This window comes from Periplaneta americana, chromosome 16 (genome assembly GCF_040183065.1).
Source record: "Periplaneta americana isolate PAMFEO1 chromosome 16, P.americana_PAMFEO1_priV1, whole genome shotgun sequence".
In the NCBI taxonomy this organism is placed as follows: Eukaryota; Metazoa; Arthropoda; class Insecta; order Blattodea; family Blattidae; genus Periplaneta; species Periplaneta americana.
In genome coordinates this window covers 142,257,573-142,279,275 of record NC_091132.1, presented here as the reverse complement: position 1 = coordinate 142,279,275, position 21,703 = coordinate 142,257,573, and the positions used below count along the sequence as shown (strand labels likewise).

Below are 21,703 nucleotides of genomic sequence, written 5' to 3'. Positions count from 1 at the left end.
ACAAAACGCAAGACTCTAGTAATAACATAAATATAAAATTATTAACAACTACTGCATGTGATTAGTTTGTACCGCTGTGAAATATAAGAAGAATTTGCTGGAAGGAAGCAAACACACACTTTTGAAAAGTACAGTGTTACTATAAATAATCTTTCCTATTACAAACTGGAATAACTATCGTTAGAAGACACTTAGAAACATGATATTGGTACCAATGGAAAGAGAAACTCAAATATTTTTGTTATGTTGGTGAAGTTGTCGCATATTTTTTAATTTCGTTGCTAGGAGACGATATAACAGAAAAATGGCTGCAAACGAATATAGGAGGGCATTTTGTGTGCTAGAACGTGCTATAAGACGTGAAAAGGTGTATGGCCCTTTCTTTTTTGTCGAGGCGACAGTCACACGTAATTCGTACCTAGACATGTTACAGTTATGGCTTCTTCCACAACTGGAACAGGGCATCGAAAGTCTAATTTTTCAGCAAGATGGGGCACCACCCTTCTTACCATTAGTTGTCAGAAACGAACTGCATACACGACTTCCAAGGAGATGGGTTGGACGTGCTGGCCATGAAGATTTAGAATGAATAATTTCGAGGGAAAAATTGTTCCGGGGCCAGGTATCGAACCCGGGACCTTTGGTTTAAAGTACCAACGCTCTACCAACTGAGCTACCCGGGAACTCTACCCTCTATATCCACAGACCTCAAAGTGGGCTGACAACCATCAAGCAACCAACATTGAGTGCTCACTAACTCTGTGTTCCGGGGCCAGGTATCGAACCCGGGACCTTTGGTTTAACGTACCAACGCTCTACCAACTGAGCTACCCTGTAACTCTACCAGACACCGATCCAATTTTTCCCTCTATATCCACAGACCTCAAAGTGGGCTGACAACCGTCAAGCAACCAACGTTGAGTGCACACTAACTCTGTGTGACTTAAATTGTGGTTTTCTGTTAACGAACAGTGGCGTGTATTATGCAAATCAAACTTTCAGGTATAACTTCCTGGATCGGTGTCTGGTAGAGTTCCCGGGTAGCTCAGTTGGTAGAACGTTGGTACGTTAAACCAAAGGTCCCGGGTTCGATACCTGGCCCCGGAACAATTTTTGCCTCGAAATTATTGAAATCAACTTTACAGGGAGTAATACCTGAAAGCTTGTTTTGCAAGATTTAGAATGTTTGCATTGGCCTCTACGTTCCCCCGATCTCACTCCTTGCGATTTTTTTTTCTGTGGGGTTTTTATAAAACAACAAGTGTATCAGCCACCATTATCACCTAACATTGAGGATCTTCGTGTCCGCATCACAGAGGCCATTGCGCTAGTGGATGGTCCAATGCTAGACCGTGTATGGCAGGAAATTGACTACAGACTTGATGTGTGTCATGTGACACAAGGAGCTCACATTGAGCACATGTGACTTACGGTTGTGAACCAAATGTTTCTCTTTCTGTTTCATGTTTTCCAGTGAAAAAAATTAAAAAATTGTTGGAGTTTCTGTTTCTGTTGATACTAATTTCATGTTTCCTAATTTTTGCTGATTTAAGAGAAGCACATGTGATTTAACCGAATGGATAACAAAAAAATATTTGAGTTTCTTTTTCCATTGATACCAATATCATGTTTCTAAGTGTCTCCTAACGATAGTTATTCAAGTTTGTAATCGGAAAGATCATTTGTATGTATTTATTTACACTGCAAGTGGGCAACCACCCGGTGGCAGTGGTATATACAATATTAACAATACACAATAAAATTATAAGCAATACACAATAAAATTTACAATACACAATACAATTTTACAACACATATACAATTTTATACACAATACAATAAGAATACACAATACAATTTAACACAATAATAATAAAACATAAAATAAACTACCTAATTTTACAATACAACCTACATAATTATGTATAGGTCCTACATAAGTTTCAATAGTCTTTCACTTTACTCTCATCTCATTCCCTGTAGTGGCACTATGACGCATTTCACTGACACTTTAGCACACATTTCACTGACACTATAGAACACATTTCATTGACGCTATAAATTATCACTGATCGGAACTGTTCACTGCACTGTAAAACCATAACTTCACTGACTCACCTCGCTTCACTGATACAACAGTTCAAATAAGTCAAATAATTACATCCTTATGCATACTTATAAACAGAAATACATTTAAACTAAACATTTCTAGTCTAAGGCCCACTTACACTCTAGTTTTAAATAATTTACAATTCAAACCAAGGAAGTAAACTCGTCAGGCTAGATAAATACATGTCACCTTAAAAAATTAAATGTTGAATGTACCTTAATTTTAATTTACACTTTATACACAACTTTTTAAATTATTCTTGAATCTCCTTAAGGAAGGACAGCCCTCAAAGACCGCTTCAGGTAGGTCATTCCAATCATTTATAGTTCTATTTAAAAATGAGAATTTACCTACATCCGTTTTCTGTTTCCTACATTTGATTTTAAAATCATGATCGTTCCTACCATAGTACGTTGGCTTTTCTAACCGAGCCGTTATGTCTACCCATGCTTTCTGACCTAGATGTGCTCTATACAATGATGTTATTCTAGTTTTCCTACGTCTGTTTTCCAAAGTTTCCCATTTAAGTTCTTTTATCGTATCGTTTCCATCTTCTCTTTTACCTTTAACAAATTTAGCTGCCCTATACTGGATTCTTTCTAAGGAATTTATCTGATATATTCTATAGGGATCCCAACACGTAGTTCCGTATTCCATTAACGGTCGCACTAACGTTAGATATGCTATTTCCCTCGATTTGGGGCTAGCCTTTCTCAAGATTCTCATAATAAAGTGAAGTGCCCTCCATGCTTTACCCGTAACATTATCAACATGCTCTCCCCAAGAAAGTTTGGAGTTTAAATACACTCCTAGGTATTTACAACATTGTTCTTGCGGAATTACAACATCACTGAATTCGTAATTTAGACTAGTTTCCTCTCGGGTTTTACAAAATGTTATAGATTTACTTTTAGAACCATTTATTTTCATCCTATGCTTTAACACCCAGTTATATATTTTATTCAAGTCTGTTTGAATAGCATCTACATCTGAATTCTTTCTAATCTTTCTATAGATAATGCAGTCGTCTGCAAATAGCCTCACATTTGATGTAATATAACATTTATAGTAACATTGTAATAAAACCGTTCAAAATTATCGAATAATGTATAGATTTGGAGATAATAGGAAAAGTAACATCAAAAGCTACTTTTCAGACACAGTGTTGTTACAAACTCTTATTATTGGCTAAAGACTCAGATCCAAACGTGTACCGTCCCCTGGGCTGTTTTACATGCAGAAGGTATAGAACGCTCTCACGTCAGACGAAGAGGCAGCAACATGGGATTCACCGTTTAAACGAGAAGCACACAATATATTCGCTGTTTGCTAGGCAATTATTAGCAGTACCGGTTTAAAATCCCTCTTCAAACTCGAGTTTGCTCTCTAGCTGGTGCTCAAATCAATATATGGAAGTTCTAGTCAGGAATGTGAGTAGACGAATAAAGTCTATGTGAAAAGCAGTGGCGTAGCGTCAATGTAAGCTAAAAAGCTCAGCTTCCCCAGTTAATAATAATTTCATAATAAACCTGCAGTTTATGAACAAAATTAGTTATTAATTTTAATAGAATTTATATTTATGGGTTAAATATTGTGGTGCGGCAGCTTAAGATGATTTGTGATGCAACAGTAAACAAGATGCCTGCACACACCAGCTTCCAAGCAGACTGGTTTCTTTCACTCATTCTTCTGTGTAACCCACCCCGCAGATTTTCCATCCCTTTCTAACTAAACTACCCTGGTCGCAAGGCTCGCAAGAAACTAGCTTTTACATTGAAAATAATTTCGTTTCCGAGTTATCCCTTTCGTGAGTTGTGTTCAGTTGAAGTGTTAATGTACATTGTGGTTGAAATTATAAATAATCAGTGAAATAACAGTTCCTGACACCAATTTACTTGATTTTTTTAGGACAATTCTATTATCAAGACTGACTTACGAACAAAAGTGTGATCTAAAAAACAAATGACCGACTCCCTTGCTGTCAATGAAGGACACAACCAAAAGACAGATGCATACTTGCGTAATGATACTAATACTGTATCTATTAACCGTTAATATTGTGATTTCTCTAAGTATGACAGGGAGTGAGGTAATGTTATACTATACGTGTCTATTTGTTAGAGATATGTGTAAACCGTGAATCATATTTTACTACGTACCATTTGAGGTCACACCTTATTGGTGTTACGAGATTCCAACCAATCTTCGGACTACTGACTTGACATTGACTATTATTTATTTTAACCCGTAAGTGGTGAGGTATTTTTCCAGTCATGTCACTGGTGAGGTGGGGATTGCACTTACCCCAACTTACAAGTAAACCTTAACCTGAGGTAAAAAAACAATGGAAATTAAACTTATATTTTTGGAATCAGCATAATAAAATATGGATAATCCTAAAATTTCGTAACTCGACTGCAATTATCAAGTGCGATACACAGCGCAGAACACGAGACTTCAAGCAGCAAGGAAACATACCTTCAACTAGCGATTAATGCATAAAAAGGAAAACGATGATGTGGTCAACATGTTACTTAATGCATCGTATTCCAGAATCTGATTGGTTTTATCCAGGAACATATGTCGCACAATAGTGATAGCTAATGAAACATTTTGGAAACACAAATTCTCAGTACACCACCGGCACTTTATAAAGGCTGATTTTGCACAAATCGTACATATTCCTTGTACATTTCGGATACAGTATTCTGTACTGTTTTGAAATCGTTGTCCACTTCTGGATCCCAATCCAGCTATCACCCAACCATACCCATGCACCTGTTGGAATGGTGGAGAAAGAAACTGCTGGTAAACAAGAGACTGTAGTTTCACTATATTGTTGCGTTGTTGTAATGTATCAGATGAATCATCAAAATCTACATTATGATAAATGTGTCGAATCATACGCTTGTACATTCGAAAAAAGTACCTGTCCAAAGATCGCAACTCATAAGTCGTATTTGATGGTATGATTTTCACTACTATTTTTTCAAGACCATAGTCCCCTTCTTCTAACAATTCCTTAATTGTATTTTCGTCGCAGTGGACACCATACGAGTCCAACAGCAGAAGACTGCATGTTGCAGAATTAGGAAGGAATATTTCTCGTAAGAATTCTATCCATTTTTTTTGGTCATTTTTCCCGACGAAATCCATTTTACTACAAGGTTGTCACTCTGGAAAATGCGATCCGCAACTCTTTCACTTATACCTTTCGGTTCTTGGAGAATCAGTAGTAAATTTGGCATCAGTTTTCCAGCTTCAGAAACCACCGGCATTATAATGTAGGAATGTGTAGTTGCCCCTTTGGATTGCACGACACCATATACTTTACTTGTTCCTTCACGTTCTAATGTTCTGCCGAAAGGCATTTCCTTATGGAACTCACATTCGTTTGCATTAAACACATGATCATCATTGTACATATCCATTAGTGGTGTGCCCTCACGTCTGAAAATTTGGATTGATTGTTCAAGAGCTGTCTTGTCTGACGCTTTGTTACATATGATGTTATTTTGCGGCTGACAATCTTATAATGCTTTTTAAAGCGATGCAACCAACTAGGACTTGCATTGAAGTATTTCTGATCTATGCCTAATAAATCACGAGCTGTTGTCAGTGTTCTTTTTATGTCACTTTCTTTTACAATTTCATTTGACGACCGCCGCAGACAGAATTTCTCAAATGTACTTCGGTGCATTTCTTCATTTCATTTATAACATCGTTTTGTTGTTCGACAGCTTGCTGCATTTTGTAGAGTTGACTTTCGTGTGTTAACCACGTGAAGTTATGCTTCATACTGCTCCATGACCTATTGTTAAACTTTTTCTTTTTGTTTGTCGGTATACCTGGCAGAAACCAGTACTCTATTACCTTACATTTTTCTTCAAAGTCAATGTTTTGGGATGTTTTTGGAGGGGACAGAGCGTATTGAGAACCGGAACTTTGTGAAGTACTTAATTCCTCTTCTGACGTAGTATTTGTTTTTTCAGTCTCCCATTCTCGTACATAAGGCATGTCATTATCATCATTTCGTGGTTCATTTTCATCAGTGTCCAGAGTATGACTTTCGTCAACTGCTTCCGATACATAAGTTTTTAATAAGTCATATATACATTCAACAATTTCAAGTTCCTTCCGCGACATTTAACAGTCTGTCTCCTTATAACCCTCTTATTTTAGTTCATCCAGAATTTCAGTCACTATATTCACTGGATTAATCTTCTTCAGCTCACTGCATATAACATTACACAATAAACTGCAAGATACAAAGTACACTAGATGACAGCGCGTCTATAGCAGTACTGTCTTCGCTCTCGCGTCTAGCATTGCTGCGTGGTATAGTTGTTTGCAATCTAAGTAGCCCATGTCAACTTGATATTGATTGGTCGCGATCTCTGGTGTTCATTGCGTTCGAGTTGTAAAATGTACGTATTTTGCATTGATTTTAATGCTTAATCGAATGGTAATAAAAGTAAGTCTTTGTCTTTTTACCCCACCTGAAGGTTTACTTGTTAGAAACTTGTATCGTAGCACTCAGATAATCAAATTGAATTTTTAATTGATATAATCCAGTACTTTTATTAGTTTTAACTAGGTTTTCTTCAAAATTAGGGAAGCAGGCAGCATAATAAGCAATCTCCGCACATCCACCTGACCCAGGCTTCTTTTCTTACAATGGCTGGGGCACTGACAGTCACCACCTCACCAATTACGAGTTAAGACTATATTTTTGTAATACGTTTTCTCATATGTACATGAAAGACAACTTGAGTTAGCTTCCCCTGCTCAAAATTTCATGCTACGCCACTGGTGAAACGTGGTTCTCTGTTTTAGGAGATAAAATACCCTTGCGCTTCTGTTCCTCCTCACTGTCCGCAACATAAATCTGCACAGTTTGCGTCGACGACTGCGTCACTTGTATAAAACGACACCCAGCCGCAGCCTGGTCGGTTGATGACTCCAGAAATAACTAATCATTAACATATCTTCATAACAGAAAAAAAAAACAATAAATTCACAGACTAAATACCTACAAATTATATATAATTATAATTCTGTAGTGCTCGATAAAAGTGACACAAGTCAGTTTCCACAAACTTTTTTTGATAATTTATTGACAACTTATGGAACATCTGTTCGCTTGGAAAAAAAAAACATAGGTATTCCTCCCATTACAATAATTCATACAGAAAAAAATCAAATCGACATAAACCAGTGTAAGTTGTCAATGAATTATCTAAAAAGGTTTGTGAAAACTGACTTATGTCACTTTTCCCAAGCACTGCAGAATTATATTGCCCAATTCAGATTATTTACCACTTTTCATTCATTAAAGATACATGTTTTCTATCATCTGCAGTTCTAGTCTGCAATGAAAATAAATTAACACTGAGGCGGCAGTGAGTTTAATTATGGACATATCCTGAGAAACTTACGGTGTAGGCCTATAATGTGACTTTGGGACAGGCTTTTTTTCAATTACTTCTATAGTCTCTATTAATCGTTTATTGATTGATTCACTATCGCCGTATCATTCAATTGCATATAAATAACCTTAGTATATGGAAAGGTACAGTAGCGTGCAAATTAATCCGAACACGACATATTTTTACATTTTCTGTCATTGTTGGCCTCACAGCTGCTCATACCGCTTTAATTGACATCTATAGTACGTGTAATTCCATTGTTGAAGGTCTGTTGTGATTATTTTTTTTTATAATATGTGACATTTTGCCTGTCGTTTTGTACTTATAAGCATTTCAGTTGTGTTGAAGACTTAATACTGCAATCCTGTGTACATTCTGTCGTCTTCACAAATGGATACAACTCCTCGAAAACGGTCTAAAATTATAACATTAGCAGAGCATTCTTCTATGACACAGAGGCAAATTGCTGCAGAATATCACATCGGTTTGGCTACTGTCAATTCGATCATAAAACGATACAGGGAGACTGGATCCATCACACCCCAGAAAAAAGGAAACTGTGGCCGGAAAAGGAAGACTTCACCTGCAGATGAACGTTTAATTGTCAGGAAAAGTAAATTAAATCCTAGACTAACTGCTGTCGACTTAACCCGCGAGTTAATGGCTACCACTGGGGCGAATATTCACGTCACAACAGGCGGCGTAGGCTTTTGGAAGCTGGACGAAGGGCTCGTAAGCCTATTAAGAAGCAACTGCTAACCCCTGTTATATGCAAAAAACGCTTAATGTGGGCAAAATTACATCAACACTGGACAGTGAATGACTGGAAGAATGTACTTTTTTCCGATGAGTCTCATTTCGAGGTCCACGGCCACCGTGTTTCTTACGTACGGAAAGGATCCGAAAAAGTAATAGCACCCAAATATCCCCCTAAAGTAATGTTTTGGGGTTGTTTTACACATGAAGGGCCTGGGGCATTAATACCTATCAAGGGAATGATGAATTCTGACAAATATATTCACTTATTGGAAACCAGAATCGTACCCCAGCTGCAAAAATCATTTCCGGATGGCAGAGGTGTGTTCCAACAAGACCCGGCACCATGCCATACGTCTCGAAAAACTATAGAATTCTTCAACAAGAAGAATATTCAGGTATTCCCCTGGCCAGGCAACTCATCCGATATCAACCCCATTGAGAACTTGTGGTCAATTTGCAAAAGAAGAATGCAAAAAATGGATTGTTGTACAAAGGAGAAGATGATTTCTGCCCTCATTGGTGTATGGTTTCGCGATGAAGAAATGAAGAATATTTGTGGGAAATTAGTGGAATCCATTCCAAATCGTCTCAGAGCTGTTATTAGGAACAAGGGAGGCCACATAGATTACTGAGGTATGTCTTAGATCCTTTTTTTTAATCCCGTTTGAGTGTTTTTGCATAAGTAATTACGTTGTTCGGATTAATTTGCACGCTACTCTATGTCCCCATTTCGGCATTAAAACTAATTTTTAGTAAATTGACAATGTTTTGCCGCTTTATGTTGTTTCACCTCTGATGTGAAAGATCTAGAATATCATATACATTTTAATCTCATGTGATTATCTGTCGTGCTTTTCTACCTGTGGACTAACGGTTAGCGCGTCTGGCCGCGAAACCAGGTGGCCCGGGTTCGATTCCCGGTTGGGGCAAGTTACTTGGTTGAGGTTTTTTCCGGGGTTTTCCCTCAACCCAATATGAGCAAATGCTGGGTAACTTTCGGTGTTGGACCCCGGACTCATTTCACTGGCATTATCACCTTCATCTCATTCAGACGCTAAATAACCTAAGATGTTGATAAAGCGTCGTAAAATAATCTACTAAAATAAAAAAATGTCTGTAGATATTTCAGATGCCTATGAAGGCAGTTTTAGCTTGAACCTGGCCAGTCACCATAACAATACTGTTATCCCGAATTATTTGTTATAAACTTTTTAAAATATAATTTTAAATAAATATAACTATAGAGAAGGAGCTAAAAATGTATATTATAAAAATGAAATAAAAATATAAACAGAGGAAACTATTGACATATTATAATAAAGTATGAGGATGTAAATGAAGAGCTTTTTTTCAAAACTGAACATGTCCAAAAATTACGACATTGTTTTAAAGCGATTATGGTAGATCTATCTGACATTTAACTAGATGTAAATTTATTTTTCAAAGAAAGTGAATATATCCCATTGAAACAGCATTGTGAATGTTGATTTTTGCAACAAAGCTGAACATATCCAACCAGTTCATTTTTTCCAGACATTTTTTTCTCGAAACTGAACATCTCCAATAATTACTATATTGTTTAATAGACTTTTTAAAAGCAAAATAGCACATATCCAACTTAGTTGTAAAAGGTGTTTAAATTTCACGCTATTTTCAACTGTTGTCAATGAGGTCATTTTGGGGCATTTGAACCTTCCAACAATGGGCTACAAAAATGTAATTATTTCAGCAGTCTGCGGCATTGCGTTTCGGCGAATTCCAGTTCAGCTTGCTCTGCATTATGAAGTATTGCTGTTATTAAAACTATTATAATGGATGTTTCTGTTTGAGAAACGAGCAGTGGATCAAGAAAAAAGGGAAGATCAAAATCTTTGGCAGCACAGAAGAGAAAAAAGAGAAGTGCGGAAATCTTGATTCTCAACTAATTCAGTTAAAACACAAACCGAGACCATGCTCACACAATAGTAAGGCTTTCAGATGGAACGTATTAACATTAAGTGACCTGATGAAGAACAGGAATAAGTTGTACTCAGCTCAGGGAAAACACACCAAGACGCAACTCTTCTGCATTTTATACCTGCATGTGACACACAGAGGGAGCAACCATGGAAAGAAACAAAACGAAAAACTATGTTAAATATTTTTTTACGTTCGACTGCACCTGGAATGGTTGGTACTTGTAAGAACTTATTTTGTTTATGAATAAGAATATCGAAGACAAGACTCTTGCGTGTAGAAAAAGTAGTGAATAGTGGAGAAATTCCCAAGGAGAAAAGAGAAAGTGACAAAATGTCCATGGCTTACATATCTAAATAGCCTGGTAACGGAACTATTTTTGGTCTCCTTGTACGGAAGAGAGACCCGAAAGCTTGCACTGCAGCCTGAGACTTATTGTGCTTAGTACTCCTATTATTCTGAATGATTGGGTAGCAGAACAGCCGAGCTCTTGTACACGTACAGCATGCTACACTGTGAACTTAACCCGGACTATTGTATAGATGATGATGATGATGATGATGATGATGATATGTGAATTAATGATGGCGAAATGAGTTTAAGGTCCAACGCCAAAAATTACCTAGCAATTCTGCTTCAATCGGTTGAGGGAAAACCCCGGGAAAATCCCAATCCGGTAAGTTGTCCCACCCAGGATTTGAACCAGGACCCGCTCGTTTCATAGCCAAACGTGCTGACCATTACCCCACAGCGGCGGACCAACTGAACTCTTATTTAATTTTGTAAAAGAATGACAATATAATGTGTTCAATGAGTAATATCATTCATTAACACGAATTAGGCCTACTATTAATAATTAATAATAATGAGTGTGATGAAGAAGAGTGATTTGTAAATGTCTGATGGATGACTGTGGCTTACATATCTACAAGAATATCCTGGTAACTGAAGTCTTATTTAATTTTATAAAAGAATGTCAATATAACGTGTTCATTGTGTAAAAACCATTAATTAATTCGAATTACTATTAATAATGAATAATAATTACATTACGTTCAAATTTTATTTTTAGCAAAACTAAACATATCCATATTTTTATAGCAACGCTGAACATGTACAAATGTTTTCTTGCAATTACGGGAGTACCATTGGTCTCAGTCCTCTTAAATTCATGTAACATATCATGCTCTCTATATACATTCATTTTGTAAAAACAAAAATCAAAATATTTCTTTGTTTCAGAAGATAGAAGTTTTTGGCTTCTCCTGAAAAATTTAGTCAAGTGGACATGTTCAGTTTTGAAAAAAAAAAAAAAAAAAAAAAAAAAAAAAAAAAAAAAAAAAAAAAAAAAAAAAAAAAAAAAAAAAAAAGGTCTTCAAATACAGTTTGGTCAAGAATAAAGATCAATGTTGAACTGCAGAAACATACCTTTAACATAATACGTAACAAAACACATTATCTATTACGTACGAGGTAATTAGCGTAAACTTAGTGAATTTTAAATCCTGTAAATACTAAGTGAAAAGAAACATTTTTATAACTAATTTATAAAAAAATAATATTAATAAACAAACCTTGAAAACCAACAAAGCGAGTGTATGCATCTACAAATTATAGGTAGTTCTGACATATAGAGGCATTCCGAATCTTCAACAAAACTGCAACATTTATGGGATCACAAAACAGCTGTTTACAATGAACTTGAAAATCAATGGTGTAACTTTTATGTAGCAGCCGAGATCCAACAATTTGTCTAGAATTCTGATACACGACAAACCAGAGTAAGACTATAAAAATGTAGTTTATACAATATTTAATATTTAGAATGTAAACTATGAAAATAAAAAACTTTGTCATTATTAACCGTAAAAATTGTCAGAGACTGCAATCACTTTATTTTAATTTGTTGTCTTGTTTTTATCGCCAATACGCAATACAATAAACGTTTGGTATGACTGCGAACATTGTGTCATCGACACACATTTGTTATAACCAGGGAAAGGATTTATATGTAAATACATATTTACTTATAAAGCTAATATAATTTATATTTTGCATTATCTTTATGTTTCACAATGTGTAGGGTTGAAAAATCCTACTTTTATTTTCCATATTTTTCCATATTTTAGAGTTTAGTACATATTTTCGTTAATTTCCATATATTTTCCATATTTCATATAAAACAGTCCATATTATATTAGGTTTAACAATAAAACAAAAACAAAATTCCATTAACTTTTAAAAATACATTTCAACAATAGAGATTTAAACACATGTTCAGTAATCCCTTTAACATCAGAGTTATTTGAAAATTAGCAGTCCTATCAACAATGGGAAAGTAAGTTACAAAACTGTATTAATTTAATTTAAAATTTTTAACAGACTTCAGTTGTGCAGCTCAACAGTTAAATGCCAGTCAGAGTACACATAGGTTCAGTTTTGTAAATCATACTATAAAGACGGTAAATATGCCAAAAGTACGTCATTCAGTCAATTTAAAATCAAAACTAACAAGTTACATTTCAGAATTTAAAGAAGATGGTTTATCAACTGACAATAAAATATTATTTTGTAATTTGTGTCAGTGTGCAGTATCATCTACACAAAAGTTCCTGGTGCAACAACACATTACAACTAGTAAACATCAGGCCAACAAACAACTAAATTCCAAGCAGAGACAATTGTTTTTAACACAACCAACAACATCGAATGTAAGATCTGAGTTTAACATCGACCTGTGCCGTTCTCTCATCTCTGCTGATATTCCTCTCTACAAACTAAAGAATAAGGTCTTCAGGGAATTCCTTGAAAAATATACTCAACATACAATCCCGGATGAGTCAACACTTAGGAAGACGTATGCTCCATCCATCTACGATGAGACAATACAGAAGATAAGAGATGAAATTAAAGATAGTTCAATTTGGGTTTCCATTGATGAGACTCCCGACAAAGAAGGTAGACTTGTTGGTAATGTAGTTATCGGTTTGTTAAGTGAACAATATTCTGAACGAATTCTTTTACATTGTGATGTTCTAGAAAAGTGCAATAACAAAACTATAGTTAAACTGTTCAACGAAGCTATGGGTATCCTGTGGCCAAAGGGTATTATGTACGATAATGTGTTATTCTTTATTAGCGATGCTGCCCCTTATATGGTCAAAGCTGGACAAGCATTATCTGTTGTATATCCTAAATTGACTCATTTTACTTGTGTGGCGCATGCATTTCATCGTGTGGCAGAAGTGGTCAGAGACAATTTCCCTAAAGTAGATTTGTTGATTTCATCAGTGAAAAAAGTATTTCTCAAAGCTCCCAGTAGAGTTAACGTGTTGAAAGAAATGTACCCTGAAATTCCATTGCCACCAAAGCCAATTTTAACTAGATGGGGTACATGGCTAGAAGCAGTTGAATATTATGCCGAACATATAGACTCTATTAACAATGTTCTCCTTGCATTGGACTCTGAAGATGCAGTCTCAATTGATACTGCGAAAACAGTTACCTGTGACATAAGTGTGAAGAATGACTTAGCTCACATTCAGCATACATTTTCATGCATCATAAAAACGCTCAAAGTCTCCAAAATAGGCACCTTTCACTATCTGAAAGTTTTGAAATTATAAATAGTACTGTGGAACAACTGAATCGTGGTAGAGGTAAAGTTGCAGATGCAGTAAGAGCTAAGGTGGACACTGTACTTTCAAAAAACCCTGGATATGAAGAACTACAAAAGGTTGTTGCTGTGATGAGTGGTGAATCAACAGTGAAGATTAACTTGGACTTATCCCCAGCAGATATTGTGAAATTGAATTATGTACCAGTTACTTCTTGTGACGTCGAACGCTCTTTTAGTCAGTATAAATCTATCCTCAGAGACAATAGAAGAAGATTCACTTTTCAGCACTTGAAAGAAATGTTTGTAACCTATTGTTATGGTAACAGACAATAAAAATTGTGTTTTGTTGAAACTACATTGGAAGATAAGGTACGTCCATTATATTTTTTGTTTAGTTTGATTAAAATGTACCAATATTTAACGTACATAGTCATTTTTTTATAATTTTAAGTCCATATTTAATTCCATATTTTGGTAAAAATCCATATTTAATTCCATATTTTGGTAAAAATAACTACATATATATTTACATATTTCATATATTTTTAGTCCATATAAATCCGTTCCCTGGTTATAACATTCATTTACAGTGAAAATCGACATTAACACAAACACGTGCTTTTGCACCGTAGGCCTCCGCTTGACAGTTAATTACAGTGTTGTCGACTCAATGCTCCGGCTTAGTATATAGATGGCTCTGAGGCAAGTTATAACGGTCAGCGAGCGCAATTTTGCATTATTGCAGGTGTGCTTTATCTTTAGGCCCCGCGTTCACTACCATGATACGTATTACAAATTGCCATGCATTGAAATGCATAGGTAAATTAAATGATAAAATGTGCTATGGGGAGTATTAAAAAGAAGCAGTAGGGTAGAAAAGGGAATTATGGGCAGAGTGAAGCGAAAATGGAATAAAGGTCCCAAAAAGGAGGGAGGGGAAAAGGTGAGATCTACTGGAGAATATCATAAGGGACTTTTTGGTAGAGTGAGAATTTCCGTAAGGTCGAGAATCAGTGACAGGTTAGCTTAGATTTATTGAGACTTCTGGCATGCCTTGTAAATATATTTATTATATTACGTCATCGTCGCCAAATTTACTTCATCAGTTGGGTGTAATATGGCTGTATTGTATTCTTTAGTAATCCCAAAAGGTGCTAGAAAGTTACCTCAATTCTCATCTAGAGACAAAATTTCACACACTGGTTTCTTTCAGAGAACTCTAATGTTTACTTACTTACTTACTTACTGGCTTTTAAGGAACCCGGAGGTTCATTGCCGCCCTCACATTAGCCCACCATCCCTATCCTGAGCAAGATTAATCCATTCTCTATCATCATATCCCACCTTCCTCAAATCCATTTTAATATTATCTCTCGGCCTCCCTAAAGGCCTTTTTCCCTCCGGCCTCCCAACTAACACTCTATATGCATTTCTGGATTCGCCCATACGTGCTACATGCCCTGCCCATCTCAAACGTCTGGATTTAATGTTCCTAATTATGTCAGGTGAAAAATACAATGCGTGCAGTTCTGTGTTGTGTAACTATCTCCATTCTCCTGTAACTTCATCCTCTTAGTCCCAAATATTTTCCTAAGCACCTTATCCTCAAACACCCTTAATCTCTGTTCCTCTCTCTAAGTGAGAGTCCAAGTTTCACAACGATACAGAACACCCGGTAATATAACTGTTTTATAAATTCTAAATTTCACATTTTTCGAAAGCAGACTGGATGATAAAAGTTTCTCAGCCGAATAATAACAGGCATTTCCCATATTTATTCTGTGTTTAATTTCCTTCCGAGTATCATTTATATTTGTTACTGTTGCTCCAAGATATTTGAATTTTTCCACCTCTTCGAAGGACTTTTATAGTTCCAATTCGTACAATATTCTGATCACGAGACATAATCATATAATTAGTCTTTTCGGGATTTACTTATTATTATTATTATTATTATTATTATTATTATTATTATTATTATTATTATTATTAATCAAATACAACTTCATGATAGCTACTGTACACAAGAGTGAAGATAATATTTTAAGACGCATTCAAATATTTCTCAGATTTATGGACGTGGTTGACTATGTCTGACCGACCACCATGTGAAATGCAAAATCTAGAATTGCACACTGTACATTCCACATTTTCATCTGCATCTTTGATGAATGGGAATTCTCTTCTGATGCTATCGTTTATACTGCACTTCCGTTTCGGCATGATGAAAAACGATACAAAATTATAATGCATTATACAACCTAACATTCGGTTATGATGCTATGATACTGAATTTAATCGGAAACGAAAATTGTAACTAATACTGCCAACATAAGCATGGAGAGAGAAGAAAAGAGCATCGCTCTAAGTATCACCATAGTCTAGTATATACAGTCGCGAAGCTCAATACGTAGTAAATATGCAAACATTAGATAGATGCTCACCACTAGGATCGCTAATATCGCCTCATTACAGGCAATGCAAAATACTACCGTCACAGTCTATTGTTTCTAGAACCCCCAAAACTCAAGCTTCGTGACTGTATATAGTAGACTGTGGTATCACCAACATTGCAATAGAAATAATTTTCTATGAATTAGTCACTAGGAACGCTACTCATTGAAAAGAGAACAATTTTCGTAATCCATTTTTTTAGGAAGGCTATTCAAATGCGGGATATTTAAAAAAAAAAAAGTCGGGACGCCAGGACATATGATCAGAAAACGGGACTGTCTCGGGAAAAATGGGACGAATGGGAACCCTACCCTAAGACCTCCTGCCGATGCGGATAAGGGTACAGAAAACGAGTGCGGTCTGACTCTATAGGTAAAGAGCTTTAGGAAATAGAGAAGGAGAAACATAGACTAATTTGAGAAAATAAAAAATAATACTATATCTGGATTGGACAAAAATGAAGACGTCATTCTTCTTATGTCTCTGTTATCCCATGTGAAGAAGCTGTCTCTGGTTGACAATATGTTGCTCTGAATAAATGTTCCGCAAATGCTTATAGAATGAGCATAATATTGTGGCGTTCACAGTGCAAAAATAACCATTTCTGTGCCACTTTTATCTCACAAGCACACGTTCTGATAGGGGCAGATAAAAAAAAGTTAAATTTTTTTCTTCCACTATGTTAATAATGTCAAAAGAAGTGTTTATACAAAGTTGGCCACTTGACCGCAATTACGAGGCCGTCCAGAACGTGATTTTCCTTGGGGTCGTTTATAGAAAAAAACACAATTTCATGGAAATATTTATTGAAACAGATACAGCAATTGTTGCGCTATTTGTCAACATATCCCCCACTGGAATTGAGACTTTTTCATACCATGGAATCAATTTTTGTGTAGTAGAAGTCAGCCGCCTCAGATCGGAACCAGCGTTTGACTGCGTCTGCACCTCTCTCTGTCGATCCTATGATATGAGAAATGTCTCAGTTCCGATGGAAAATACGTTGAAAAATAGCTCAACAAGCTGTGTCCGTTCTAATAAATTTGTCCAATGAAATTGTGTTTTTTCCTGTTAACGGCCCTAGCGAACTTATTTTTTTACGGCCCTCATAATTGCGGTTGAGTGGCCAAAATTTTTATAAGCACTTCTTTTGACATTATTAACATGGTGGAAGAAAAAAAATTAACTTTTTTATCTGCCCCCATCAGAACGTATGCTTGTCAGTTGTCTTGACTAATAATAATAATAATAATAATAATAATAATAATAATAATAATAATAATAATAATAATAATAATAGTTTAATTTTCCCTGACAGGGTTAAGGCCATCAGACCTTCTCTTCCACTCAACCAGGATCAAATCACATACAGAAAAATACAGACCGGTATACAAATATTAACAGTACGCTGTTCCAAAGCATAAGATCGGAAAGAAATAAGTCGTACCAAAACTTTAAAACTGTTAATACCGTATATGAGTGACCTTCACTGGCAGTAATTAATTTGCTGCTAAATTGTATTGGCCAATGTCTTTTCTTAATTTTCCCTTCAAGTTTAGCAATTATTACTTATAATTATCTTATGTTCATTTTAAAGCGATTATTATTATTATTATTATTATTATTATTATTATTATTATTATTATTATCGTTTTGCTTTGAGAACAAGAAGTGTCCATAGGTACCAACATTACAACTTTTGTATAACATAGGCTATGAAAGAATCTGCATTGCTTATTATGACTGACAACTGAAGATTTTTGTTAATAACAAATACATTTTAATTAAAGTACATTATTTTCTTAGATATAAATATTAGTTACCTGAGAGACACTACCAATCTCTCTTCAGCAGTTGATCGGTTGCTTAAGTGTATCTTTGGTTCTACTAGCATCGAGATGTAATTACAAGTTTACTGAGATCTTTAAAATTCATATAACCTATCTTAAATGTCTTAAGCTGATGACACAATTGATACAATTCACCACGTCTGGTGTGTTCCTTACAACCCATAAATTAAAATTTATCGCTATTCACTGAAAAGAATTCACTGGTAGACAGAATTTCATTTAGCGTATAAAACGGCTAGAATCATGGCGAGGTGAACTGCTTCACTTTGTTCTGCTGAGACCAGATGTGAGGTTCACGGCGAGATGAACGACAAGGTGTACATTCTGTCGGTATTGCTATATGGAACGACTAAAACACAGCTTTATAATCCCAGTCGTTAGTTTGTGTCTCGAAATGAGCAAAGATGTGTTTTGTTGTAAATGTAATTTAGTCTTATGAGCTACAGGGAGACTAGACATAGTGTCTGCTCCACTTTATGAGGCTCCGGTGGTTTTCCTGTAATCAGGTTGCATAAAATTCAGATATGGACACAATTCAAGGCCCATTCTAACTATAAACGGGAAAAAGAATACATTTTTTTATAACTTGTATGGAAAGTTACTGTTATTACCCATAATTACGAAAGCAATTCCAAAGTTTCCGGCAACAGTTCATAAACTATACCAACGGAGGACGCACTATGTTGCAAACAATTACTTCTCCCAGCGGGGTAGCGCACATGATTACATTTTTATTTTCAAGAAAAAAATTCGTTTTTTTTTTTTCAATAAGATCAAAACTTTAAGAAACCAAGTTCTCCTGTTATAATTTAACTCTGCGATGACATTGTGAGCGCACAGACCCACTATCATCAAACTACATTTTCGAAGGTAAACAGTGTCATGAAAATTACTAAACAGAGAAATTAGACTTTTTTATATAAAAATAAAAAGAGTCACAAAAATTTGTTTGTAGCTCCACTTGCACTTATATTTATATGACACATGGAATAGATGCAAATCTGGCTTTCAGGTGTGTAGCTCCCTGTAAAGCAGGTTTAAATAATTTCAAGGAAATATTGTTCCGGAGCCGGGTATCGATCCCGGGACCCCTCGCTTAGCGCACGAATGCTCTACCGACTGAACTACCCCAGCAAATATACATGACACCGTCACAATTTTTCCTTTATATTCACACAACTCAAATGGGCTGACAAGACGCCAGAACCCAAAAGCACATAAAAGCCAGATTTGCATAATATATTCGTTACAGGAGGTAAGTTAACAGGAAGTCAGAATTTAAGTCACACAGAGGGATAAATTATTTTTTTGTTGGATTTTCTTTCGATATGGACAAAAATCACTATATTACTCACAAAATTACCGAATAAGAGGGTGTTAAACATTTGGTAAAAATATTTTTTTCTGAGAAAACTATGAACTTGTCACTAATATACAGTAGTATTACGATTTTTTTTGTTATATACAACATGATCTACTATTCGTTCTAAAATTTCCATGGTTATTTCACTTTCACTCTATATTATTACTATGAACAGAACTGCGTCATTTTAAAACAACAATCTTACTCTTTTCAGTGTTTTAAATTAAAAGGGTTTATGATCAATGTAAATTAAACAATTTTATTTTACATAGCCATCTGAAAGCGTTTCAGCAAGATTAAATCCATCCACTGGTATATACAATGTTCGTGTAATCATTGAAAATGAAGAATAAAATCAATGAAACTGTCACAGTAATAGGATTACCTAATCTCGAATATAAGTACCCTATAATATGTAAAAGCAAATGATTAATATATTCTGTGTGTTTAAATGGATAGAGAAAATACCTAAACTTAATATATTGTGCAAGAATTAAAAGGAAAAAGGAAAGTAATTAGCATCAATCTACACGTATTTAAACAGTAGGAAAAACTCGTTATTTTAAAACATTGAACAGGTTGGGTAAACAAGTTAACTAAGAGAAAGTACACACAGTAAGGAACATAAAGAATTTGTTATTACTCGTTGCACGAATGATTGCCGGCGGCCAGTAGGCGAACTAAAGCATAAACACTGGATCGTATCGTATAACGCAGCGCCAATGCCTTTCCCGAAATCGGCAATCATTCGTGCAACGAGTTATACCATCTTTGAATAGAAACACTGAAATGACGAAAGAAAATAGCGAATATATGGAAGCATAAAAGGACAGAAGAAAATGCTTACGTATAATAAATGAAAATGGTTCATAGTAGTCTACAAGCATTGAAAGGGTGAAAGTTAACACGAGTGTACGTGCATTCAGAAAGCAGAGGTGTGGTGGTCAAAATTTGCAAGCATTAAACAAATAGAGGAAAATCACTGAACTTATTTTCTAACACTGAACGGGTAAAAATAAATTGTAAACATCAATTTGTATGAATTAAAAGTATAGGTAAAACGGTTAATATGAATGTACAAACGCCATAAATTTATATGGCAACAATTTATTTATATAAATGATGGAGAGAAATGATTAACAATACATTCCGGGCATTTTAATCCATCTAAACATCTCTGACAAAATGACCCACATGCCTAGGGTGACCAGACGTCCTCTTTTATCCGAACATGTCCTCCTTCTTAAGCCTTTGTCCGGGGTCCAGGCAGATTTAAAAAAAAAAAATCAAGAAATGTCCTCCTTTTCGTAAATTGTATGCGTGATATATTGAAATTATCTGATTTGGCGTCTTTTTCAAGTAACTTGCCTGTAGGTGGCAGCAGCATCATCGACGGAATACACTCTTTGCCAACGATCATAATAACTGTCTTTGCTCTATAGAGCTCACTACTTTGCTCCCCCTATAATTGGTTTTTTGAAAGATGGGACATGACAGTTAAGCTGCCGAGCTTAGAACTACAGTGCCATGTTGCCAATATGGACTACCACGCTGCCAGCTGATGGAAGCTAGCAATTGTCGTTAAGATGGTTGACGTTAAAACATTCATTGACAATTGACGCGAAGGTAAGAAAACAAAACAAACATCGACAGAGAATCGAAGACGAAACGTACCAATGCTAACATTGTGTGCACAATAAATATCGCCGAGAGAGCTATTAAGCACTCGCCACGTGGGAACTGTAAGTTTGGCAACTCAACCCTTGTTACCATAGCAAAAGGCCTACCACGCTATGTGACATTCATTTGTTTTTCCGATCGCAACGCTCCTGTCATGTCCCATCTTAAAAAAAAAAAAGTATAGTTATGGTCGTTGCTCACAGGTAGCTAGCAAAACGAGAGATAGAGGTGCGAATGTAAATGAATCGCTGATTGGAATAAGGAAGAAAGTCCAATTTTTTCGAAAATAGACTGAGATATACATTTTTTTCCTTGAGCCATCCACCCATCGATTAGTGGAAAAAGGAAGAGTCTACCAGCAATAACAATGAAGTAACAGCCCAGTAAAATTTTCAATTATTGGAATAAGGAAGAATGTCCGGACTTTCTTCCTTTTTCCAATCAATATTGTAAGCATCACCACCAGATATCAGGTAGGAAGTC

General features: G+C 35.6%; 1 protein-coding gene and 1 non-coding gene across 6 annotated transcripts in view; both read right to left on the bottom strand.

Moving 5' to 3' along the window:
- Positions 1-21,703, bottom strand: part of Tpst (tyrosylprotein sulfotransferase) — a 1,264,187-nt gene that overhangs the window by 309,770 nt on the left and 932,714 nt on the right. The window lies entirely within an intron of this gene.
- On the bottom strand, positions 611-683 carry TRNAK-UUU (transfer RNA lysine (anticodon UUU)). The gene has a single exon. It is a non-coding gene; the product is annotated as a tRNA-Lys (tRNA).